This window comes from Pongo abelii, chromosome 6 (assembly GCF_028885655.2).
Source record: "Pongo abelii isolate AG06213 chromosome 6, NHGRI_mPonAbe1-v2.0_pri, whole genome shotgun sequence".
Taxonomy (NCBI): Eukaryota; Metazoa; Chordata; class Mammalia; order Primates; family Hominidae; genus Pongo; species Pongo abelii.
Genome location: NC_071991.2, coordinates 85,776,967 through 85,803,750, shown reverse-complemented (window position 1 = coordinate 85,803,750; position 26,784 = coordinate 85,776,967). Strand labels below are relative to the sequence as shown.

The 26,784-nt window shown below is 37.8% G+C and overlaps 1 protein-coding gene across 2 annotated transcripts in view; it reads left to right on the top strand.

The window, feature by feature from the left end:
• PTTG1IP2 (PTTG1IP family member 2) overlaps positions 1-26,784 on the top strand; it is an 88,477-nt gene that overhangs the window by 43,860 nt on the left and 17,833 nt on the right. The gene's annotated exons all lie outside the window — the stretch shown is intronic.

Sequence of the window (26,784 nt, the reverse complement as noted above, 5' to 3'; positions counted from 1 at the left end):
CCTGTAATCTCAGCACTTTGGGAGGCTGAGGCAGGCAGATCACTTGAGGTCAGGAGTTCAAGACCAGCCTGGCCAACATGGTGAAACTCCATCTCTACTAAAACTACAAAAATCAGCCAGGTGTGGTGGTAGGTGCCTGTAGTCCCAGCTACCCGGGAAGCTGAGGCAGGAGAATCACTTGAACCTGCAAGGTGGAGGTTACAGTGAGCCAGGATCCCACTGCTGCACTCCAGCCTGGGCGACAGAGCAAGACTCCGTCTCAAAGAAACAAACAAAAAATAAAAAATAAAATAAAATTATGCCAGACTTGTTTCAATATCAATAGTTCTTCATTAAAATTCAGTAATGTTCTTATACATTCATTAATAATTGTTTCACCAACTTCTTTTTCATAACTTCCACTTGTCAGGCAAAATTTGGAAGAAGAAAGTATAAATGTATATTTGATATTTTTGCTATTTGCAATACTTTGATATAAAATAAACATGACTTCAGGTGAGCTTGAGCGTACAGGGCATGTGATATTAAAAATTGTAAGAAAAAAAGTGATCCACTTTCACAGTGGTGGTGAATGAAGCTGGATTTTATATATATTAAAAGTATTCCTTAAAGATATCAAGGCTGGAATTGCTTGAGCTAGGAAAAACTAAATTTTTCTGTTTGTAACTCCAGCAAGACAGATCTTACATTGGATCACAGATTGATTTCTCTGCTAGGCAGAAATTTTGACTTTGGTTAAGGAACTGAAATAGCAATGTGGAAATAAGTAAGCTCTTTTATTCCACCAGAATCTCAGAACTTCCTCTGCCTTTGCCCCCATTAAATAAGGCCATCTAGACAACTGAGTTTGTTTCTCCTGTCTTGAGTTTCCCTTGGTTGTTTCTGGGAGTTCGTCCTCACTTAAGAGTGGATGCTGAACCTCACTGTGAATGGAGGATGTCTTATAGTACTCTCAGTTTGCCTTTATGGTTATCTTGGTGATAGTTTTTTTCAGTAACATTCTTAGGGGATATGCATGCTGGGTAAATCATTCTGTCTCATTTGTCTGTTGGAAATACAGTTCTGGCACTAAGATATGGTGAGCAGACAGATGGAGGCCACAACGTTCAAGCTTTATTAAACTTGCCACAGGCTAGAGCTTTAATCTCCTAATTCTAGATAAAGGTGGGATGCTTATATGTAGAAAAATTAGGAAGAATAACTGGAGGTTGTACTTACTTTGACTCTTCATAAGATTACCAGCCAGGAGCAGTGGCTCACGCCTGTAATCCCAGCACTTTGGGAGGCCTAGGTGGGAGGATTGCTTGAGGCCTGTTGTTTAAGACCAACCTGGGCAACAAAGTGAGGCCCCTTGAAATGTATATACAAAAAAAAAAAAAAGGTCATTGCTAGATTTAAGTATATTTTATTTTTTTAGAGGGATTAATATCTCAAAAGCATGTTAACTTTTAGAATATTAAAAGTATATCTAGTTTTTCTTAATTCCCTACTTGTAGACATTTTCACATACTTTTCAAAATGTCATTAATTGATGGTTTGGGGAGAGTTTCATTTTTTTTTCTCTTTTTACCATAGGAAATTCTGATTTGTTTTCTGGGCTCAAAACAATTCAGGTAGACTGTGTTATCCTCTGTAGAATATCATGTCACGCTCAATAAATCATGAAAAAAACTCATCCTTTAATTACGCAACCTGAGTATGGCCTTTAATTTCTAATCATCTGAAAAAATGCATAATCATCTTTAAGTAAAAGAAATGAAAAACATTAAGCCATAGTAAGAACTCTTATTTTATTTCCATTACAATAGAAGTTTTTAAATTAATTTCTTCATGACTGGCTCTAATTAATTCATTTTAGAATCTACCACGATTCTATTCACAAAAATTATTTAGTTTTTCCAGTTTTTAAATATTATTTTATATAGCCATATTTAGTAATTATTGATAATCCTAATTACAAAATGCACAATACTATTTCCAAATGATTAAATTTAGGATTTTTTTGTGTTAAATTAAATTATTAATAACTTTTTTTCTGTTTTGGGTGACTTTTTTCTTTTATCACCCATCACCTATCAATCAGTGAATCTAAGAAAGTAAAGTGCAAATCAGCTGACTGCCTTTGAAGAAAAACAATTTGAGATGAGAATAAGTTGATAGTGTAGTAATAAGGTCTAGTGATAGCTTTCCCAGGAGATAACTTATGCAAAAATGATGGAGGTCTGCCCATCATTGCATATAGAATGCTGACATTCTTGATTTTAATAGGAAAGCATTTATCTTTTGCACCTGCTCCAGTATATGAATAGCTGTCATGTATTTCAACAAAAGAGAAGAAAAACTGTCACTGTGATTTAAGAAATATGCATTGGTGTAAGAAAAAGTAAAATATTTTGAGCAGCTAGAATTTATTTTTCTTGCTCTATTATGCCTCGTTTCTACAATGAATTATTTAAGCTTTGTTTAATCGTATTAGTATTTTCCTATTGAGTCCATCAGTATGACTTCATCATTATAGAAAGGTCCTTGAATTATTAAAGAGTGCCTGTGTGCATGCTTTAGGAGTAAAAGGTTAGTGCATTTATGATTTCTGAGTTTTCAGTGATATGCAACAAAATGAAGCATCTGGCTAAAATGTAAATGCCATCTTTGGGAGAATTACATCATGAAGACATAAAATTTAAAGTTGATAACATTAAAATTTATTCCTAAATTTTCACTAATTAAAATAAAACAACAAAAAAATAGAATAAAATGTATTTTGAAATTGATGTTAAAAAACAAAAGTTTATTACAGGTTTTTAGATTCTTGATATGTTGACCATGGAGCAGAGCCTTTAAAATGTGTTAAAAACATTGAAATGCTACTGCCTTTTCACATTTTTATTTCTAAATATTACCACTTTTCTGGGTAAAATTATGAAGGAAGCCTATTAGATCTTTTTTACATTTCTGTTTTCCCAGCAGGTGTTTCCCTTCATGGCATTTTACATGCTGATTTTTCTTCTGCTTCCTTTCAGTTTTAATTTTCATTTTATAAATATGCAGGAGATTTTATGATTATACACACCCAAACCCATGCATAGGGTTTATACATGTATAAAGTATAGCTGTAATTTAATTTGGCTCATCTTTTAACATACTAAAATGAAGTACCAAAAGTAACTTTTCCCCTTGAGAGTGTTCACTATTGGACATTATTCACTTATTTTGACACTTCTAATATTATTTAAAATGTCTTTGGACCTCTTCCTTTGCAATATTCTTAACAATCTGCAGAACATTTGAAAGATGTACATCTTCATGGTGGCAGGTCATCATTCTTTAAGGATGGTTGTGAAATGGAAACAAAGAATTTGTTTTTGAAATAGCAGAAAGGCATTCAGAGCCATATGTGATGAACAGGTAATTGATTGTTTTAGAGCATCTATTTTTGGTCAAAGTCAGGGCTAGGCTATAAAGAACTAATTGTGTGCATGGGAGAGGAAAAATGAAAAGGCAGCAAGGAAAAGGAGGGGCCAAACTGACTATGATAGCAATTTAAAAAGAAAAATCTGAAATGGCTTCAGCAGTTGTTCAAAAAGCATAGGGCTTTCCACGGTGACTATTTTGAAAGCATAGCAATCATTTGGAAGTACTGGCAACCCATGAAGCACTGAGATTTTATGATTTTCATTTATACTTCTGAGTCCATTATATCCATATTAGGATTTAAAGTGAATAGCATATAAATTAAAGCTGACTCTGATGAATTCTTCCTAAGGCCCTTCTATCCACCCAGCAACAGTCTGGCCAAAAACCTTACTCCCTACCAGGTACCATTCTGTTTGATTCTTACTGGGGAGACACTTCTTAGCTTTGTTGAATTACTGGAGGCTCTTCATTTGCATAAATAATGCTGAATCAAGAAAATCCAGAAAATGTCAGCTTTGGACAAAGAGAACAAAGTAAATTTAGAAAAGAGAAAGGAGCCTAGGTTCAGAGATAGTCACCATTCTAACCAGAATTTTGGGTGGTGTTTACACCCAAGCTACCATCTGGTGAGGGATCAAAAATGCCCTATTTAATAACAGCTGCTAGCATGTCTTACATCAGGAGATTGAGTGATATACTTGGAATAGAAGATCGAGTTTTAGATTTAGGAGACCCTAGTTCAACTTAGTTTCCTTAGTTCAGCTTTGACATTGTTATTGGTGATCGTGACAAGTTACTTCAAGAAAATGGTGGTTTTCTCATTTTTTAAATGAATCGTTTGAGATAGACAGATACTAACACATTTATTTTATAGATAAGAAATTTTTTAAACAAGGCAAAATAAACTGCCCAAGATTATATGATTTTCAGAATGGAGATAGGATTTCAAGCACACAGCTTTTGTCTCATAAGAAGCTGATTCTTTGTGAGATAGCAGCTCAACCTTTTCCTTTAAATATGTATAAAATCATTCAATAATTGGTTATTGTGCCAAAACAGACTTCCCTGTCAGTGAAACTGAATAGTTCTGGAGAAAAATCCTTTCTCACTATACACCCATCAACCAGAAGAACCCATGCTTGGTTTTAAAGTTAAGGATAGGTTTACTTTTTATTACCCTTTTGTTTGGTTTGAATACTTCCAGTGATTTCCGGCTCAAATGTTTACTTTGTTCATCACCATTACAAAATCCCAAAACACATAGATTATATTAAGGGCAGACTTCTAGTCGTCTAGAAATCAAATACTGAAACCCTAGGGAATCTGGTTCCATTCTTAGGCTTTATGTCCCATGTTAATCCTAACAGCATTTGAAAGCCTACTATGTGCAAAACATTATAGGTTGTTGATAATAATTGCAATAGCAACATTGCATGTAAAAATATTACAAAACCTCAGTGGACATCATGCACTATGGATACATATTCTACTAGAAGGAAGGATGTTTTCATATTCTCTTGCATAAACTTGCTGCTCTAGCCTATAGACAGAGATTATTTCATCTTTAAAGATAATTAAAACAGAAAAAAATAATGGAATGTTTATAAACATCTGCAATTGCCAATATGGTTTTTTTGTTTTATTTTATGGTTTTTTTTTTGCCATAGGAGAGCAGGAGAAAAAATTTATGGTTCAAAAATGCTTAATCAAGTGTTGTTGATTCTCTAAAATTTCTCCTCAAAGATGCCTGGCAAAATATCTCCAAAAGAGCTTTTAGCATTCTATAATCATGCATTCTGATTTGTTGCTCTAAGGGAAAAAAATAAAATCTAGAATTGCTTAGACGGTAGAACTATTTACAATATTTTATAAAATTGAGCTACATTAAGTACAGTGTTACAAGATGGTTACTATATTGTACTATTTAGTAAATACTTTCTCATGTCTTATAGTATATACCATTTGGTTTAAAGATAAGTATATTTTGAATATATTAATTATAAACATAGCATTTTGCTAACTATTAAAATGTTGACCCTCAGATCCTTAGTCAAGATATAACTTTTACCATATTTTTCCTTTGAGGATAAAAGAACAAACTTGCATTATTATTATTAGCTTATGTAATAAAAATAATAAAATTTTATGTAACTTTATATTAACAGGCATTGTCACATTATAATTGAATGAGTTAGGCTTTTTTCTTTCTCCATATCCTTCTTCCTTCACCTCCTTCATTCTTCTTTGTTTGGGTAACCATATGCCCCAAATTGCATAAGAAAGTCTCAATTTATGCCTGTTGTCTTAGTGTAATTAAAAATACAACCTCCTCAAGTAAACATGTGAAAACATATTTACCATCATTAGTCATTAGGAAAACGCAAAATAAAGCCAAGTTCAGATACTCACTAGAATGGTTAAAAATTTTTAAACCGTCCATACCAATTGTTGACAAAGACGTAGAGAAACTTTAATTTCACCTATTTCTGTAAAGAACCTAAAATCGTGCAACCACTTTGCAAAATCGACAGTTTCTCAAAAACTTAAATACAGCTACCAGTGGTAACTCAGCCATTCTACTCCTAGATATTTACATAAGAAAAATGAGTACATATGTCCATACCAAAACTTTTCCATGAATGTTTATAGAAGCTTTATTTATAATAACCCAGAACTGGAAATCCAAATGTACATCACCAGGAGAATGGATAAACAATTTATAGTATATCTATACAATGGAATACTACTCAGAAATAAATAGGACCAAACTATTGATACCCACAACATGTAAGAATCTCTAATTGTGTGAAAGAAGTCAAATGAAAAGGGACATAGTGTATAATTCTGTTTGTATAAAATTCTAGATAATGCAAACTATAGTGACAGAAACCAGGTCAGTAGTTGCCTAGAGATAGGAAGTAGGGAATGAAAGGAGGGATTACAAAGAGGCACAAGGGATGGTGGATATGTTGATCATCTTGACTGTGGCAACAGTTGCATGGGTGTATGTCAGGACTCATCAAACTACGCGACTTAAATTTGCAGTTTATTGCATGTCAGTTATGTCTCATTCAGGCTGTTAAAATAGCGCCACCTTTCGCTTTCAAAAGTATCACAGTTTAAATGCTGGTAAAAGTCTTTCTTTATCTAAATGCTGGTTTAATAGATTTTTAAATCTGGGTGTTAATTTCATAGTTTACTCGACTTGCAAAAATCCACTTAAAATATGTGCACTTTTCTATACATATATTAACTTCAACTCAAAAAAAGCCTAAACTTCAACTTTAGGCTTTTTCTTCCAAAAAGCCTAAAAGATTCCCTGAGGGGGATATGCAGAAAATGTCCCAACTAGACAATAAATTACAGGGAGACCCTATTGTTTTTCATTTTCAACTTCAGAAACAAGAAAACTAAGATTTAGAAACAACTTTCACAAAGCCACAAAAATAGGAAATATGTCAGTGGAGACTTCAACTAGGGAATTTTTTGCTTGAAAGTCTATGTGCTTTCCTCTGTTTTTTAGGTCAGTGAAAGAACTGGCCTATCTTAATAAAGGTTTGTTATGTTAAAAACCAATCATCCTTCTGTAATCCCAGCACTTTAGGAGGCCAAGGCGGGTGGATCACTTGAGGCCAGGAGTTCAAGACTGGCCTGGCCAGCATGGCAAAACCCCATCTCTACTAAAAATACAAAAAATTAGCTGGGGCATGGTGTCACATACCTGTAATCCCAGCTACTTGGGTGGCTGAGACATGAGAATCACTTCAACCCTGGAGGCAGAGGTTGCAGTGAGCTGAGATTGCACCACTCTACTCCAGCCTGGACAACAGAATGAGACTCTGTCTTAAAAAAAAAAAAATCATCCTTATTCCTTATGATCACCTCTGTACATTCATATAATTCCTGATGATTCACATCAGATTCCTTCTGAGTTAAAGAATAACATGTATTTCCATAATTACAGCACATTTTGGGACACAAAGCAACTGATCCTTGTCAGTTATCACAATGGTGCAGATATGGTCCTTGGGACAAGGAACTATAATAGGAAGTGTTTTATGGAAACAAAAGACTTCTCACTAATGGAGAGAATATAATTCTGACCATAGAATAAAATGACCAGTAGGAGAAAATGATATATTCATCAGTATTTTGAGATACAATAAACACTTACGAAGAAAAACCCGTGCATCAATGGAGAGTTTTACGTATTTTGGTGGCAATAACTCTGTGGAAAATCTTTTCTCTGTGGAAGATTATTGATTACCATAATAAAAGAAAGAAAGAAATGAGCTTTTGATATTAAATAGCCATTTGGTTTAGAAATAGACATAAAACAATGAATTGATTTTAAAGTAATAAGGCTCATATAATTTTAATAATCCCACCCCAAATATTAAGTTGTATTATTAGGGTTCTTTGCATGTAGTAGACCTTCAAAGTGGTGTAGACTAATTCTAGTTCATGGCCAGTTTAGCGTAAGGAGAGGGAGGGAGAGAGTAATAAGGCAGGCAGAGAAGAAAAAGAAAACGATAGCCACAGCAGAGCAAGAGACAGCTGAGTAATGCTCTGCAGGTTTCTGAAATGTTATTCCCAGTGATCTTCAGCTGTTACTTAAGGCTTTGGGCCCCTTATACAGTGTAGAAGTTTCTTTTGGTTGCCTACCCAATATCTAGTTCTTTACACACAGGTGCTAAAATGCCCCTGATTTTGTTTAAGTAGCTAGCTACCATTCTCCATATGGCCATATATTTGAGGGAGGCTGGCCTGATTCTTAGTAGATAAATCCTAACTGGTCTATGCCATTTTCACTTTACTTCCAGTCACTGTTCTAGAAAGGACACATAACTCAATTCTTACCATCCAGAAATGCGAAATCTGCTGGAAGCTTCTAGAAAAGGTTCTCCCACTCTTAAGGCACAAGGAAGACACCTTCCTCTTCCTCAGCTGGACATTATTGTGTCTGAACATGATTTCCAGATTTGCTGTAGTTACTTTCTTATCATGAGATAAGTGAGTCTATGGGAAAAGCTGATACATTAAGAAGGACAGAAGTGAAAACTACGTCCTTGATGATGTCATTGAACCACAAAATTATCTAATTCTAGAGTTGCTACTAGCCAACCAAGTGACCTTGAAGGATTGTTGTGAGTCTACGTTTCCTATGAAATAAGGATAAATTATTTACTTGATCCATCTGGGACCCTTCAGCTCTATCATCATTCCATGGTTCTCACAAACTACAAACCGTCTCACTGAAGTTACTGAATACTTCTTGCCGGCGAAAATATATAATCCAGAGAACGCAAATATCAGTGAGCTCTAACATGAATTTGTCAGTGTAATTTCTGGGAATATGAGTTTTAAAAGTTGCCTGAGGCCATGCTCTTAAAAGATTTCTAGGCATTCTAAATATCACAAGCTAATATATGCTTACTGTTGATACAGTGTGAAAAATAATTGGTAAGAAGCTGGAGTAAGTGCTGTGCTGCAGACTCTAGGCTGGAACTCTCGATGTTCTTGTTATATTTATTACAATACAAAAGAAGAGATGGGCTACTCCAGGTAAGCTCACCTCACTCATTTTTCTTTGGGCCATTATACCTTCATGCTGAAGTATTTTATAAGTTGGTGATTTTCACACTACTCTGACTTTACGATTTTGAAGTTGCAGCTTAAATGAGATGAAATGAAATTGTTCTTTGTGCCAGGAGTTAACAGGGACTATTCTCTTTTGCTTTCAATGGTGTTGCTGCTACTACCTAACTGTTAACTTATATCCAGTGTTTTAAAACCATTTTATCTTGGTCTGGTTTTGTTGGTGGTGTTTCAGAATTGCTGAACTTTTCAATAGTCTACTGACGTTTGTTTTCAAAGCAAATAAAGGAGGGGGGTGATTCTTGCATCAAGTGGGATTTTAAGCTAAATGATCTCCAAGGCCTTATCCCACTCTTGAGAATTCCTCAGAAGTAAACATTTTCCTCAGTGGATTTTTTTCTATTTATTTATTTATTCATTGAGATGGAGCTTCCCTCTTGTCACCCAGACTGGGATGCAATGATGCGATCTTGGCTCACTGCAACCTCCACCTCCCAGGTTCAAGAGATACTCCTGCCTTAGCCTCCCAAATAGCTGGGATTACAGGCACCCACTACCATACCTGGATAATTTTTGTATTTTTAGTAGAGACGGGGTTTCACCATGTTGGCCAGGCTGGTCTTGAACTCCTGACCTCAGGTGATCCACCTGCCTCAGCCTCCCAAAGTGCTGGGATTACAGGCGTGAGTCACCACATCTGACCTTTTTTTTTTTCCTATTTAATAAAACAACTATTAATGTTTCAAAATTATTGATAGAAAAGGAAGTGTTTTGTTAGTCTTTTTTTTTATTATACTCTAAGTTTTAGGGTACATGTGCACAACGTGCAGGTTAGTTACATATGTATACATGTGCCATGTTGGTGTGCTGCACCCAGCAACTCGTCATTTAACATTAGGTAGATCTCCAAATGCTATCCCTCCCTGCTCCCACCACCCCACAACAGGCCCCCAGTGTGTGATGTTCCCCTTCCTGTGTCCATGTGTTCTCATTGTTCAATTCCCACCTATGAGTGAGAACACGAGGTGTTTGGTTTTCTGTCCTTGCGATAGTTTGCTGAAAATGATGGTTTCTAGCTTCATCCATGTCCCTACAAAGGACATGAACTCATCATTTTTTATGGCTGTATAGTATTCCATGGTGTATATGTGCCACATTTTCTTAATCCAGTCTGTCATTGTTGGATATTTGGGTTGGTTCCAAGTCTTTGCTATTGTGAATAGTGCCGCAATAAACATACGTGTACATGTATCTTTATAGCAGCATGATTTATAATCCTTTGGGTATATACCCAGTAACGGGATGGCTGGGTCAAATGGTATTTCTAGTTCTAGATTCCTGAGGAATTGCCATACTGACTTCCACAATGGTTGAACTAGTTTACAGTCCCACCAACAGTGTAGAAGTGTTCCTATTTCTCCACATCCTCTCCAGCACCTGTTGTTTCCTGACTTTTTAATGATCGCCATTCTAACTGGTGTGAGATGGTATCTCATTGTGGTTTTGATTTGCATTTCTCTGATGGCCAGTGATGATGAGCATTTTTTCATGTTTGTTGGCTGCATAAATGTCTTCTTTTGAGAAGTATCTGTTCATATCCTTCACCCACTTTTTGATGGGGTTGTTTGTTTTTTTCTTGTAAATTTGTTTGAGTTCATTGTAGATTCTGGATATTAGCCCTTTGTCAGATGAGTAGATTGCAAAAATTTTCTCCCATTCTGTAGGTTGCCTGTTCACCCTGATGGTAGTTTCTTTTGCTGTGCAGAAGCTCTTTAGTTTAATTAGATCCCATTTGTCAATTTTGGCTTTTGTTGCCATTGCTTTTGGTGTTTTAGACATGAAGTCCTTGCCCATGCCTATGTCCTGAATGGTATTGCCTAGGTTTTCTTCTAGGGTTTTTATGGTTTTAGGTCTAACATTTAAGTCTTTAATCCATCTTGAATTAATTTTTGTATAAGGTGTAAGGAAGGGATCCAGTTTCAGCTTTCTACACATGGCTAGCCAGTTTTCCCAGCACCATTTATTAAATAGGGACTCGTTTTCCCATTTCTTGTTTTTGTCAGGTTTGTTAAAGATCAGATGGTTGTAGATACGCGGCATTATTTCTGAGGGCTCTGTTCTGTTCTATTGATCTGTATCTCTGTTTTGGTACCAGTACCATGCTGTTTTGGTTACTGTAGCCTTGTAGTATAGTTTGAAGTCAGGTAGCATGATGCCTCCAGCTTTGTTCTTTTGCCTTAGGATTGAGTTGGCAATGCAGGCTGTTTTTTGGTTCCATATGAATTTTAAAGTAGTTTTTTCCAATTCTGTGAAGAAAGTCTTTGGTAGCTTGATGGGGATGGCATTGAATCTATAAGTTACCTTGGGGTTCTATGTCTGGTGCTAAATCTATTCTTTGTCAGCCCCATTTTGCCTAAGTACCAGCCTGCCTCATAGCTGCCCCTCCTAGTTTACAGGGGGAAGAAACTATCAACTGCCAAAAAATAAGCCACTTAGAAAAGTACAGTCATCCCTAGATATCTGTGGAGAAATTGGTTCCAGGATGCCCCTCAAAATCCTCGGATATTCAAGACCTTGATATAAGATGATGTGTTTCCATATAACCTACATATATCCCAGATATCCTCCCATATACTTTTTTTTTTTTTGAGATGGAGTCTCACTCTGTCACCAGGCTGGAGTGCAGTGGCATGATTTCAGTTCACTGCAACCCTGCCTCCCAGGTTCAAGCAATTTTCCTGCCTCAGCCTTTTGAGTAGCTGGGACTACAGGCGCGTGCCACCACACCCAGCTAATTTTTGTATGTTTAGTAGAGATGGAGTTTCACCATGTTGGCCAGGATGGTCTCTATCTCTTGACCTTATGATCTGCCCACCTCAGCCTCCCAAAGTGCTGGGATTACAGTGAGCCACCATGCCCAGCCCCTCCCATATCCTTTAACCATCTCAGATTACCTATAATACCCATTACAATGCAGATGCTATATAAATAGTTGCTATACTATATTGCTTTATAAATACATATTGTTTTTATTGTTTTAATTTTTTGTTTTCCTTTTTCTTTTTTTTTTTTTTTTGAGATGGAGTCTCACACTGTTGCCCGGGCTGGAGTGCAGTGGCATGATCTCAGCTCACTGCATCCTCAGCCTCCTGGCTTCAAGCGATTCTCCTGCCTCAACCTCCCAAGTAGCTGGGATTACAGGAGCCTGCTACCACGCCCAGCTAATTTTTTGTATTTTTAGTAGAGATGGGGTTTCACTATGCTGGCCAAGCTGGTCTCAAACTCCTGACCTCATGATCCACCCGCCTTGGCCTCCCAAAGTGCTGGGATTACAGGCGTGAGCCACCGCGCCCAGCCCCAAATATTTTTTATCTGTGGCTGGTTGAATCCACAGACACCTACACATTCACAAAGCCAACTGCAATGTTACCTGAGCCAATTTAAAATATCCAACAATGGGATAAACCACAAAGAAAAGACTTCAGCAACTTAGTGAATTCTATCATCTTGAAAGCATCAATTCTTTATCACCAGATTCTTCAGTAAAGGCAGTTCAAACATGCCTTTACTGTGAAGGAAATAGATACTCCTACTTTGAAAACTGGTTGTTATGTTCCTTTGCAGGTTGCATTCAAAATTTAAGAAGTTTTGTTTCTTATTCCCCATCTCCAATGACTGCAGTTTTAGTGCCAGTTAATAAAGGTTCAGCTTTGAATTCTGGCCCCCTAGCAGAGACCCTAAATCCTAGAAATTAACTTCTTGAGGTCCACAGAACATTACTTTATTATAAAGGGGAAAACAAAATACATCACCAATTTCAATTGACATATCACCATTTTCCCCATGAAATCATGCCTTTATAAAATGTGTGGCTTTTTTTTAAATCAAAAAAGTGTTGAGGATGAAAAGTTATACATGTGGATTTTTTAAAACAAAATTCATGGCCAGGCACAGTGGCTCACGCCTGTAATCCCAACACTTTGGGAGACTGAGCAGGGAGGATTGCTTGAGCTCAGGAGTTGGAGATCAACCTGAGCAACATAGCAAGACCTCGTTATTACAAAAAATCAAAAAAATTAGCTGGGCCTAGTGGCTGACGTCCCAGCTATTCAGTAGGCTGAGGCGGCAGGATCACCTGAGTGTAAGAAGTTGAGGCTGCAGTGAGCCATGATTACACCACTGCACTCCAGGCTGGGTAACAGAGCAAGACGCTGTCTCAAAGGTAAGTAAATAAAATGAAATGAAAATCATAATACATCCCCAGTTCTCTAATAAATGACTTCCCCAGCTCCTGTAGATGGTGAGTATGTCTGCTCTGTTTATACAACATGCCCTGACACCACTCCTTTTACCTTTGGCCACTGAGGTGAAGAAAGTGGGGGTGAGGGGACAAGAATAAAGCTAATGAACAAAGAAACAGAAATGAGAGATCAAGAGGGCCCAGAGAGACACACAAAGTAGGGGTGGTGGCCAAGGATGTTGACTGCTTTCCGGTTCCTGGTGCCAGCCTCACTTGAGGGACACTTTCCTGACCATTGATTTGGAAAGAGACTCCCCATAGCTTTTCAATAAATTATGGAGTTTTTTTCGTCTTTAGGCTAGTTCCAATAGGTTTTCGCTATTTAAAATGGAAATTCTTAAGTAGAACACATATTTTAAAAAAGTTTATCTTCTAACTTGTGTACAGTCATGAATTTTTAGCTCATTAAACTTTAAAGAAAACCTTAAGAGTGACTTTTTTTGGTCTGGGCATATCCTGAAATTCTGTGATTACTGCCACTAGAGCAAGAATTTTCTCTTCTGCTATATAAGAAAGTGCTATTTAAAGCAGTCATTTTACTAGCAGTCAATGTAAGTGGTACAATTTGCAATGTTCTTGGGATTTTAAAGTACAGATTTCCCCTGAAATCCTCGGCAATAATTAGGTTTCGAATCAATTGCTGAAGTCCTTAATGACTCAAATCATCAACACATTTGAAAATTTTGAACTTTACCTTTTGGTTTCAGTGGTCTCTATTTACTCTATATTTAAGTGATTCTAGCAGGCATTGGTGTTTGTCCCCAAGTAAAAGAAAAGAAACATTCTTCTGCCTGTTTTTTTCTAAGCTTGATTAATTTTCCAGGTCGGTCTTTTTTTTTTATTAAAAAGGAATAACATCCATAAAAACCTCTCTGCCATTTATATATTTGTATTAGTTTGCTAGGGCTACCATAACAAAGTACCACGGACTGTAGTGATTTAAACCACAGAGATTTATTTTTTCACAATTCTGGAGGCTGAAAGCCTGAAAACAAGGTGTGATCAGGTTTGGTTTCTTCTGAAGCCTCCCTTCTTGGCTCATAGATGGCCATCTTCTCCCTGTGTCTTCACCTGGTCTCCCGTCTGTGTCTGTCTGTGTCCAAATGTCCTCTTACAAGGACACTGGTCATATTGGATTGGGGCCCACCTTGATGACCTCATTTAACCTTAATTAGCTCTTTAGAGGCTCTGTCTCCAAATACAGTCACATTTTGAGGTACTGGGAGTTAGAACTTCAGCATATGAATTTTGAGGGGCCACAATGCAGTCCATAACAACATTCAAGCAATATTTTGAGTGCCTAATAGGAGCTGTTCTAAAGACTGAGAACAACTATGCAATAAAAAAGTCCTCTCATTCACCTTCATAAAGATTCAAATCTTGAAGGGTATGTTTTATTTAGAATTCTGTTTAAGCCTCTGCGACAGAGACCACAGAGTAGAATAGGTGGAAATTTCATTCCCACATGAAAGTCCCAAGGTAGACAGCCCAGGCCTGCAGGACAGCTGCGCCATCCCACAACCGGCTTCCTTTCTGGGCCCAGGGTAGGTCCTCTGGCTCTTACCATCTCCTCCACATCACAATCAGCAGGAAGGAAGAAAGGAAAATGCCCGTTCCTTTTGAGGGCATGGCCTGGAAGTCCCACCTATTATTTCTGTTCACATCACTTTGGTCAAAAGAGAGTCATACACGTACAGCTGGCTGCCAGGAAGACTGAAAAATGTAGTATTTAGCTAAGTACCATGGGCCTAGCTAAATCACAATTTACTATGGATAAAAGGGCAAATGGACAATTAGTGGGGACAGAGACAGTAACAGGCAATGTTTCTATTTGCTATATAGTAAATGAGACAGAGTAGACTATTTTCAGAAGCAACAAATGCTGGAGTAGAAAAAGCAATGGAAAAAGATGGAGATGTACAGAAAAGTGGAAACCAGAGACCAGAAAGAGAGCAAGTAAGAAAGGAGCTGCCTCATTTCCTAAAGCTTTTTAGATCTTGATCCTAATCCCTCATGTTACGGCAGTACTTTTTTTATTGCTTTTAAAAAAATCTTAAATTGCTTATAAATTCGATTTCAATTTCTTTTCAAAGTGACTTTTCTATTTACAATGCCCCCTTGCCTCCAAGCAAGTACTTGGTTTCAACCAACATTTCAGAAAACTGGGTCCTACTGCTTACTCTTATGGAAAAATAATTGCCATAATTGCAACTGGGAAAGAAGACAGCTCCACAGTTGCTTAATAGTATGCAGTGATATTTTAACTGTGTAACCACAAAAGAAGGAATGTATGAAAAAGGAAATTATGTGTAAAAGGTGCCGAAAGTTATTAATAGGGTTTGTCAAACCTGTTAATCTCTTATATTTTTGAGCAAAATGTACTTTTAGAGAAATAGTGTTCATAGAAAGGGCTGTACACATACTCGAAATTGCTACCACAAGGATTGTACAGTTTTCTAGCAATAAGGTTTTCCTATACAGTGTAATAAATACATGCAAACCATCCCAGTCAAAAGTATTGATCTACTAGTGGTTATGAAAGCCATAAAGCTCAGATAAACTCATAAAAGTTTAAAAGGGAGATTTTCTAAAGACTGGAAATTCATTTATTTTATATACTTCCTAGATAAATTTCTAAATGATGGTTCATAAAATACTATAGTTTTTTAAAAAAAGAAATTCCAAAATTACTTCACTCTGCAATCAATGAACCAGTGAAAATTCACCTGCAACTGCTACAAATTAGACTTACAAATGTTTGGACCACCCAACATTCATTCCTTCTTCTTAACAGTATCCCAATTTCCTTTGGGAAATTACTTCTTCCGCTTGGAAATACTCTTGGTAAAATGGTGAATTCAGGTGCCTTCATTACTGCTGTGGATGAGAAGGAGGCCTCTGGAGGCTCCTTCCACCAGAACCTTCCACTCAACAATGAGACGGAGCTAGAGGCCTTGCACCTGATGTAAGCTAGGTCAATTTAAAGTTCACTCCTGGGAATTTAAATCTTAAACAATGTGAAAAAGAACCTGACATTGGTAGGATTTACTCATTCCTGCACTGGTACTCTGCTTGTTGAGTCTATGCTTAAGTCTCCAAAGATTTGCATAAATTCCACCAGTTCCTATATAATTCCATTTTCCTTAGATTCAGCAGATTTGGTTTCCATTGTTTTCAGTCCTCAAGCCCTAACTGTTCCACCTTCTATCTACTCATTTATAAACCGACCAAACTACAACTAAAAATAAGTAAGTAAAATAAACAACAAAACCCAACAACCTTACAACAGATGAAGAAATTTAGGCAGGAACTGACAACAAGAGAAAAAGATGGACAAAAAGGTAGAAGTCTGAATAAAGTTGCTACAAATTTTTCTCAAATTTTTCAAAAATCTTAATAAGTATGGTAATAATATGGTAATTGTTCCCAATAGAGAAGATAAAGGAAAGTATCAAAAGTATCACAGGGCTGGGTGCAGTGGCTCATGCCTGTAATCCCAGCACTTTGTGAGGCTGAGGCGGGCAGATTGCTTGAGCTCAGAAGTTTGAGACCAGCCTGGGCAACATGGCAAAACCCTGCCTCTACAAAAAATACAAAAATTAGCCATGTGTGGTAGCACACACATGTAGTCCCAGCTACTTGGGAGGCTGAGGCAGGAGGATTACTTGGTCCTGGGAGGTGGAGGTTGCAGTGAGCTGAGATTGCACCATTGCACTCCAGCCTGGGCAACAGAAGGAGACCCTTGCTTAAAACAAAAGCAAAAAACGTATCACACACAAAAAAATAGTTCAACTTCATTAGTAATCAAATAAATATAAATTAAAACTTGATATAAACTTTTCCAACATAAAATTGAAAGTCATTTAAAATGTAAATACTGTCGAGAGGGTACATTGTAATCTGGCAATATGTGATCAGAACAATCAAAATACTCATATTTCGTATACCACTACAAAGATTATAGAATAAAAGATGAGTTGTATGAATAGACCTTACACAATTGTGGGAAAAGCTGGGGAAGTGAAACCCCAGATAAGAGGAAGTTTGAGAATCAGAAAAAGAATCATTAACCAATCCTCAACCACTGGGACTGGAGGAGAACCAGTGTTAAAGGAAACAATCTGAGATACCGGCATGGACAGTGAGGGGATTTGTAGGGGGTTTTTGGGAATGCATTGCCTCTGCAGATCTGCAGCCAGGCATCTGGTGGCAGGTCTGGGGCCACTCTCCATCAGCAGGGCCAGGAATAGGAAGAAGGGCTAGGCACCAAGAGGAAAAGAGCAACGACTACCTGGAACTTTTCGTGTACTGACAACAAAGACCTTCAAAGAGAAAAGGAAGCCACTGCCTAACTTCCACTGTTCAAACCTCACATGAGTTCCTCCTTTAGCCAACTCTTGCCTCCTAGCCTGTAGGGAAAGAAATTCTGGGAAACAGGTCCAGACCCAACCAAATTGACAATAGTACAATCCAGTACTCACATATTTTAACCCTGTCTTTCCACATCTAGGAATGGAATCTAATGAAGTGGGAAATGTCATCAAATATTAAATAAAAGTATAACTATGGCTGTCATAGTTAAAACAGGCAAGGACCAGGCACGGTGGCTCACGCCTGTAATCCTAGCACTTTGGGAGACTGAGATGGGTGGATCAACTGAGGTCAGGAGTTTGAGACCAGCCTGGCCAGCATGGTGAAACCCCGTCTCTGCTAAAAATTAGCCAGGCATAGTGGTGCGTGCCTGTAATCCCAGCTACTCAGGAGGCTGAGGCAGGAGAATTGCTTGAACCCGGGAGGCAGAGGTTGCAGTGAGCCAAGATCATGCTACTGCACTCCAGCCTGGGCAACCAGAGCGTAACTCCAACAACAACAACAAAACAAAAAAACAGGCAAAAGTGGAAATAAGTTGGTAGCTCCACAACAGAGGAAAGGTGAACTAGGTTAGGGTAAGACACAGACAAGACTTTTCTTCTTACCTGAATAAGAAAAGGAAAAAAAATAAAATAAAAAAAGACTTTTGCATGTTCATTAAAAAAATTACTTTGAATGACTTTTAGTGATATGGTTATATCTTCATAATATATAATATAAAAAGTATACACAAAATTCTACCTACATTAGAATTACAATTTTGGAAACATAGTCATAGATTTTGTTTTCTTTTTATATTTCCTTACACTTTTTACACTTCTTTCATTCTTCGTGAAAGACCCAAAGTCATTTAAAAATCCGAATCTTTTAAAAATGTGTATCCTTTGGCTAAAATCCCAACGAGGCTTTTCACTGCACCTAGAATAAAGTGCAAATCCTTCCCACTGTCTGCAAGCCCCTTCATGGTCCTGCCTGTGTTGGCTGCTCTAACTGCATCTCAGATAGCTCTTTGCTTGGCTCATTGAGCTCCAGCCCCACTGGACTTCGGTAGGTTCCTAGCATAGGCTAAGGTCCCTCCTGTTGTGAGGGTTTGGCAATCATTGTTAGTCACTTGAGATGCTGTTCCCCAGATCTCGTTATTCAGATCTCAGTTCAAGCATTACCTCCTCAAAGATATCTTTCTCTGAAGACCCCATCTAATGTGTCTTCATTCCCCACCCCTACCCAGCAGTCTTTCACCCTCATTGCCCTGTTCATCTTGTCTTCATTAACTAAAATTATGCTTTTCCTTAGCAATGCCCCTCACTAGGAAGTTGGGTCTACTACTCAGAGCAGGGACCTTATCTGTCTTATTTATTATTGTACCCCTGCGACTCCAACAAAGTCACCAAGGCTCTCTATGTTACTGAATGAATGGATTAATGGATGAATTAATTTTTTGAATTTTTTACAATGAAAAAGTTTCCTTTTATAAGGAAAAAATATTTGGAAGGGATATGTTGCTTGAAGGGCAATCTTGTGTCAGGAGGGATTTTCACATGTTATGTAACTTAAGCTTTCTTGGTTGTCTTATCTAGTGATTACCCAGGCCTATTTTTGCTGCTCTGTTCCTCTTGCAAGATCTAGGTAGGAGTCTCCCTTCTACAGAAGGGTTAGGAATTAAATGTTTGTAAATGCATGGAAATCTGGAAAGCATTCTCCCCTACACTATGAATCATATCATTCATAGCAGTTAGTAGGCAAAATGAGTTTTGCCCACAAATCATGATAACACTGTAAAATTTCCAGAGATCATGAATTCAAACCCTATTTTATGACCATACCTGCCTCCCTTTCTAGCTCAGGGCATCAGGCACTCTCAGCACCTCTGGTCTGTGACCCCAGTTCCCCCAGTGACAATTCTGCTCTCTGCACGTTGCTTGGCCTCGTCTGCTTTCATGTCCTATCCTATTATGACCAATGTGTCGATTGCTCTTCCTCATTAATCCTAAACTTACTTATTTCTCTGTCCTTCAGAATCTCCTCTCTGAGAAAAATCTCGACTAAGGAGAAATGCAACTGCCTATCTTCTCCACATCTGTGCCTTGGTTTTGAGCTGTCTTGGGAGCAGCAAAATTATATCTGTTTTTGCCTTAGAAGAACTTATAATGTTCCAATCTTTGGATGCCTTTTGAATAGGCAAGTCTGAGTGAAGTCAGGTTACAGTGCAAGTCTGAGTGAAGTCAGGTTACAGTGCCTGAATAGCTTTACCCTCCTGATCCAGCAACACATACACACAAGGATGGAGGATAGTACTGGATATGTGAGTACTTGCTAAGCCCTTCCCTTCACTGCAGTGGGCAAGTGGTCGTCCAGGCAGTGATCACTCACTTGGTGGACAGCCAACAACAAAAGAGTACCACCTACCCCCTGTACTAGCTAGGTCTCCCTCCAGTCTGGGGAAGCTGTCTCATTCTTTTGTGGATAGGGAGAAATTTTATATACAAGAAATAAAAGCATCAAAGTGGAGTTTTCATTAGGTTTTAGTCAGAAGGTAGAATAAACAGGTGGACCTATTTCTGAAAATTTTATTTTGGGAATTTTCATATGATAATCTTTTCCACAATAACCAATGAAAAACTTCTAGTGCTTTTCTGTGGTTGATGGGTTTGATTTCTTTAGCAAACATGAATTCTAGTGAGGGCAGCTAAATAGAAAACTTTATGGCATGGAACTCAGTATCCTGGCCTATTTTGTGCTAACCTAATTTTCTGTGAGCTTTGTAGCAAATGAAGCTATGTGACAGGTTCCTTTTTTAGATTCTAAAACCGGCAGCTACGTTGTTAAATTTTATGGTTACATGAATTTTGGAATCAGTCTCAGCAATTTTTCATGCTTTCCATGTCCCCCTAAGGGAAAGTGGGCAGCCATTAGAAAGTAGCCATGGAAAACTTCCCTATTAACTAAGTGCTGCCAGGGGGAAAAAAAAATCACCCTATGGAGCAGATTTCTTTCACTATAAACTTATGGATACTCACTTCACCTGGGCCAACAACACTCCCTGTCAATCATCCTCTGTTTCCCAACTCACCTCTTTCTTTTCTCAACAGTAATTTTTCAAACCTTCCCTATTATTTTCACATCCCTTGCCACTTTTCCACTATCAAAACTCCAGTTGCTCCAATTCTCTATTCACTCTTAGAAACTGTCTTTGCATAGAAAATAGAAGCCATCTGAAAGGTACTCCTTGCATTCTCACCACAATTATGCAAATCTGCTCTAATCCAGACCCAACTCTTCCCCCTTCCTTTCTATTACCATAGAAGAAGTCTCCCTCTTCTGTTTAAAGCTTACCTCTCTGTGGTAGGCACCTGGAAGATGATGGTTCCCAGCGTTCCCCACTTCTTGGTTATTCATGCCCTTGTGTAATCCCCTCCTCTTGAAGAAGGTTGGACATGGTGACTTGCTCTTAATAAATAGAATACAGAAAAGTGATAGAATGCCACTTCCAAAGTTAGGTTATCAAAAGATTGTGACTCCTGTCTCAGGCATCCTCTAGGTCTCTCTTGCTCTCTCACGCACCCTGGAAGAAGCTAGCTATATTATGAGTTGCTCTATAGAGAGGTTCATGTGCCAAGGGAGGAATCTGGCTGACAGCCAGCAAGAAACTACCCAACAGCTTGTAAAGCACTGAATGATGACAACAACCCTGTGAGCAAACTCAGAAGCAGGTCCTCCCACTATGTGAGTCTTGACAGATTGGACCACAACCCAAGCAAGTAGCCTGATGGCAACCTCTTGCCTTAAGCCAGATGCACACAGTGAAACTGAACCCTGGTTTCTAACCCATGAGAACTGTTGAGAATAATAAATGTTTGCTGTTTCATGCTGCTAGATTTTTGAGTGATTTCTTATGTAGGAATACATAAATAATACAACCTTCATCTATCCTCTGTATCCTTCTCACCTGCTTCTCTCTTTCCCACATCTTCAAATCTTCTCCCTACCCATTCCTTCTAATTAGCAGTTAAACATGGAGGTCAGGGACAATCTATCTAAAAGAAGAAAATCTTCAATTCTAATTCCTCTTTTAGCTACTGCTACATTTCTCCCCACCTCTTTAGAGCCAAACTTGAGTTATCCACATTTACCATCTCCATTTCCCTTCCATCAGAATGACTCATAGGGCTTGTTAAGCCACAGATTTCTGGGCTTCTCCTTTAGAGTTTTTAATACAGGATTTTTGAAGTGAGATCTGAGAATCTGCATTCCAAACCATGGCCTGAGAATTTGCATTCTAACCTGTTTCCAGATGGTACTGATACTGCTGGTCTATTGATCACACTTTGAGAATTGCTGCTCTACACTTGTTAGAAATGTAGCCTCTCAGGTCTCATCTGCGTTCTACCAAATTAGAATCTACATTTTAACAAAATCATCAGGTTATTTGTATGAACACTAAAGTTTGAGAAGCACTCAGATGGCCTTATGTGTCAGAGAATTCCAAATTCACTGCATAAAAACAGCTTTTATGCTATAGCTGTCATGCTCACATTCACCTTTTACCTTTCAAACTGGTTTAAAACAAAAGAGCTAAATCATGTATGTGGTCCTACTCTTTGTCTCATCCGTTGATCCTTCTCTGGATTGGAATTTTCTTCTTGAATACACATAAAGTCTAACAACAAATACATGGTGCTTTAGATAAGACAAATTACAATGCTACATCTAAACCAAAAGTGGTTTGTACTCTGCCTGCCAAGTTTTTCAATTTGTTCTTTAGGCTTTTCACAGGGTGCCTTTTCGAGGTTACTGCCCCCTACCTTTTCAATTTTACTCCAAGCTGAAACACAGCCTCTTATTTTCCTAAAGCAGGACCTGGTTATAACTTTACCAAAGACTTGGAGTTCATGGAATGGAAATACATGCAAAAAAAGCAGCCAGTGGACACGAGTGCTTCACCTTTCCCAAGGTGCCACACCTTTCCCAAAGGTGTTCTGACCTCTCTATTTCTTGATGTGTTGCTAAGATGCAGCTTACCTGCCTCGCTCTTATCCTCTGCCTTCTACCTCATGTTATGCCTTCTTCCAAATTCCTGCCTGCCCAGAACACAAACCCCTATCTCATCTGAGAACAGAGACTGGGAAAACCCTAGTTTTCCCTCCTTGCCCCAGTCTAAAGCCTGCCCCAGTGTATCATCATTTGCAGTTAATTCCTCAGAGTCCTTAAAACACTCCAGTCTAGAAGAGATTTTGGCTTTATCTTTGTATAGTTTAAAAGGTTCACTAGGCTGGGCGCAGTGGCTCATGCCTGTAAACCCAGCACTTTGGGAGGCTGAGGTGAGCAGATAATGAAGTCAGGAGTTCGAGACCAGCCTGGCCAACACGGTGAAACCCCATCTCTACTAAAAATACAAAAAATTAGCCAGGCGTGGTGGTGCGTGCCTGTAATCCTAGCTACTCGGGAAGCTGAGGCAGGAGAATCGCTTGAACCCAGGAGGCAGAGGTTGCAGTGAACCGAGATCGTGCCATTGCACTCCAGCCTGGGTGACAGAGCAAGACTCTGTCTCAAAAAAAAAAAAAAAGAAAAAAAAGTTGACTAAAGATTTCTAGTTACCACCCTTTCGCCCCTCAAAAAAGATTTATCTGACTTCAAAGGCACTTAGTCAAAGAGGTAAATGCTTCAAGATTTCAAAAAATTTAGAATTCTACTGCAGGATCCAGCATTTCCACTTCTGGGTATAGTCAAATAAATTGAAATCAATTTGCTGAAGAGATAGCTGCACTACTATGTTCACTGCAGTATATTCACAATAGCCAAGATATAGAATCAACCTGTGTCCATCAATGGATGAATGGATTAAAAATGTAGTGTGTATGCATACATATATGTGTGTGTATATATACACTTTATATATGTATAGATGCTCTGTCTCTCTCTCTCTCTACACACACACACACACACACACACACAATGGGTTACCATTCAGCCACAAAGAAGAAGGAAATCCTGTCATTTGTGACAACATGGATGAACCTGGAGACATTGTGCTAAGTGAAATAAGCCTGGCACAGAAAGACAAATACCACATCATCTCACTTATATGTGGAATCTAAAAAAAGCCTAACTCATAGAAATAGAGAGTAGAGTGGTAACTACCAGAGGCTGGAGTGGGCAGGGTTTGTGGGGGGCTGGGGAGAGAGGGAATGAGGAGTTCTTGATCAAAGGGTACAAAGTTTTAGTTAGAGAGGAGAAATAAATTTTTGAGATCTATTGGACAGAAGAGTGACTAGAGTCAATAATAATGTGTTATATATTTCAAAATAGGTAAGAGAATAAATTTCAAAGGTCTCACCACAAAAATAATGATTGAGGTAATGGATATGTTAATTAGCTAGACTTAATGATTCCACATTGTATACATATATTAAAACATTACATTGTGCCCCATAAATGTATACAATTATGATTTTTCAGTTAAAAATGATAATAATAATAATTTTAAAAATAATTGTACTTCAGATAGAGCACTTTTTCCATATAAATTATTCAGGCAATAGATCTTGCTCTCAGAAATTCATACATGTAATGACTGCGTTTAAAAATGATACTAACAGTCACTTGTATATGCTTTCTGTATGGGTACAAAGAATGATTCAGGCATGTCAAGTATAATTTTTAACTCCTAATTTCTTTTTGTCAGCAATCTTTCAAAAATTTTCTGTGTCTTGACATAATTTTGGTGAATTAAACTGGAACAAAATCATTTCATTAGATGGTGCTGGAACAACTAGATATTCATATGAGAAAAAAATGAACCTCTGAAATTTACACCTCAAACATACACAAAAATTAATTTGAGATGGATTATAGGCTGAAACATAAAACTGTAAAGCTTCTAGAATAAATCATAGACAAACATCTTTGCAACCTTGAGGTAGGCAAAGATTTCTTAAGGAAAATACAGCAAGCACTAACACTCCCCTCCCAGCCACACACACACACATTGGTAAAATAGACTTCATCAAAATTTAAAACTTTTAAAAGACACAGCTAAAAGAATGAAGATGAGCCACAGGTTGCAAGAATATGTTTGCAGGACACATATCTGACCAAATACTTGCACACAGAATATATAAATAATACCTACAACTTAATGATGTTTTAATAAACACAATTTTAAAAATAGGCGAAAGATTTGAACAGACACCTCAAAAAAGATGCATAAATGGCCAATAAGCACTTGAAAAATACTCAACGTTAAATTCTCATAAAAACACAATTTTAAGCCACGATGAGATACCCACAAAACCCACTAGAATGGCTAAAACTAAGGAGAATAAAACTCCAAGTTTTTATAGGTTACTTCTCATATATTGAAGTATAAAATAATTTAACCACCCTGGAAAATTATTTGGCAGTTTCTTGTAAAGTTAAACATTCACTTACCACCCAATTCAGAAATTCCACTCCTAAATATATACCCAAGTAAAATGAAATGATGACCACACAAAGATCTACACGCAAATATTCACAGCAGCTTTATTCCTAGTAGCGGCCACTGGAACCAGCCCAGGTATCCATCACCAGGATAATGGATAAACAAACTGCAATATAGTCATACAATGGAATACAACCCAGAATAAAAAGGAACTAACTACTGATATACACAACAAGGATAAATCTCAGAAGCATTAGGCTGTGTGAAAGAAGTTGGACTCAAAACACTACGTGTGTGATTTTTACTGCATACGTGAACTTCATGTAAGAAGTTCAAGAACAGGTAATCCAGGATTTAAAAAGGCACAACACACCCAAATACAGGAGGATAGTTGATATAACCAACAGAGATGTTAATTGTCACCTTGTTTATGCTGGTATAGAAGGGGATATGATAGTCTGCACAGCACATGCTCATAAACTCCCAAAGTATGGTGTGAATTTGGCCAAATTATACTGCAGCACAATGAAATGGCCCACTGAAAATGTCTTCAGCACTTTACACCTTGCCACCCAATTCTATGAATTCTCACCACCCAATTCAGATGTCATTTCCTCTATGAAGTTTTTATTCCCTCTTATAGCTAACACAGTTTTAAATTATTTTCTGAACTACTGAAGCACTTTTATTCTTCCAAGCTCTAGTTCTCATGATGCAATGGCTGAAAATATAACTGGAGCTTCTTTTCTGAAATGTCCTTTTTTACGGTGTGAGCCACACAGGGTTAGGCACACAGAAGGTATTTGAATGCCTAAATAAATATCTGAATTTCAAAAATGTTTAATCTCATATGATGTGGATCTCCTTCACCTGAACTCAGAGCATACACATAATAAGATAAATAATTTAAATTTTTTGAAATAAATCTTGCCTTGGCCAAGATAAATAATTTAAATTTTTCCAAATAGATCTTGCCTTGGCCAAAAAGAATAATTGGAAAAGTTGGATAATACTCTAACTTTTTTAAAAAAACTATACTTTAAGTTCTAGGGTACATGTGCACAAAGTACAGGTTTGTTACATAGGTATACATGTGCCATGTTGGTTTGCTGCACCCGTCAACTCATCATTTACATTAGGTATTTCTCCTAATGCTATCCTTCCCCCAGCACCCCACCCCCCGACAGGCCCTGGCATGTGATGTTCCCCGCCTTGTGTCCATGTGTTCTCACTGTTCAACTCCCACCTATGAGTGAGAACATGTGGTGTTTGGTTTTCTGTCATTGTGATAGTTCGCTAAGAAACATGGTTTCCAGCTTCATCCATGTCCCTGCAAAGGACATGAACTCATCCTTTTTTATGGCTGCACAGTGTTCCATGGTGTATATGTGCCACCTTTTCTTAATCCAGTCTATCATTGATGGACTTTTGGGTTGGTTCCAAGTTTTTGCTATTGTGAATAATGCTGCAATAAACATACATGTGCATGTGTCTTTATGGTAGCATGATTTGTAGTCCTTTGAGTAAATACCCAGTAATGGGATCACTGGGTCAAATGGTATTTCTAGTTCTAGATCCTTGAGGAATCGCCACACTGCCTTCCACAATGATTGAACTAATTTACACTCCCACCAACAGTGTAAAAGTGTTCCCATTTCTCCACATCCTCTTCAGCATCTGT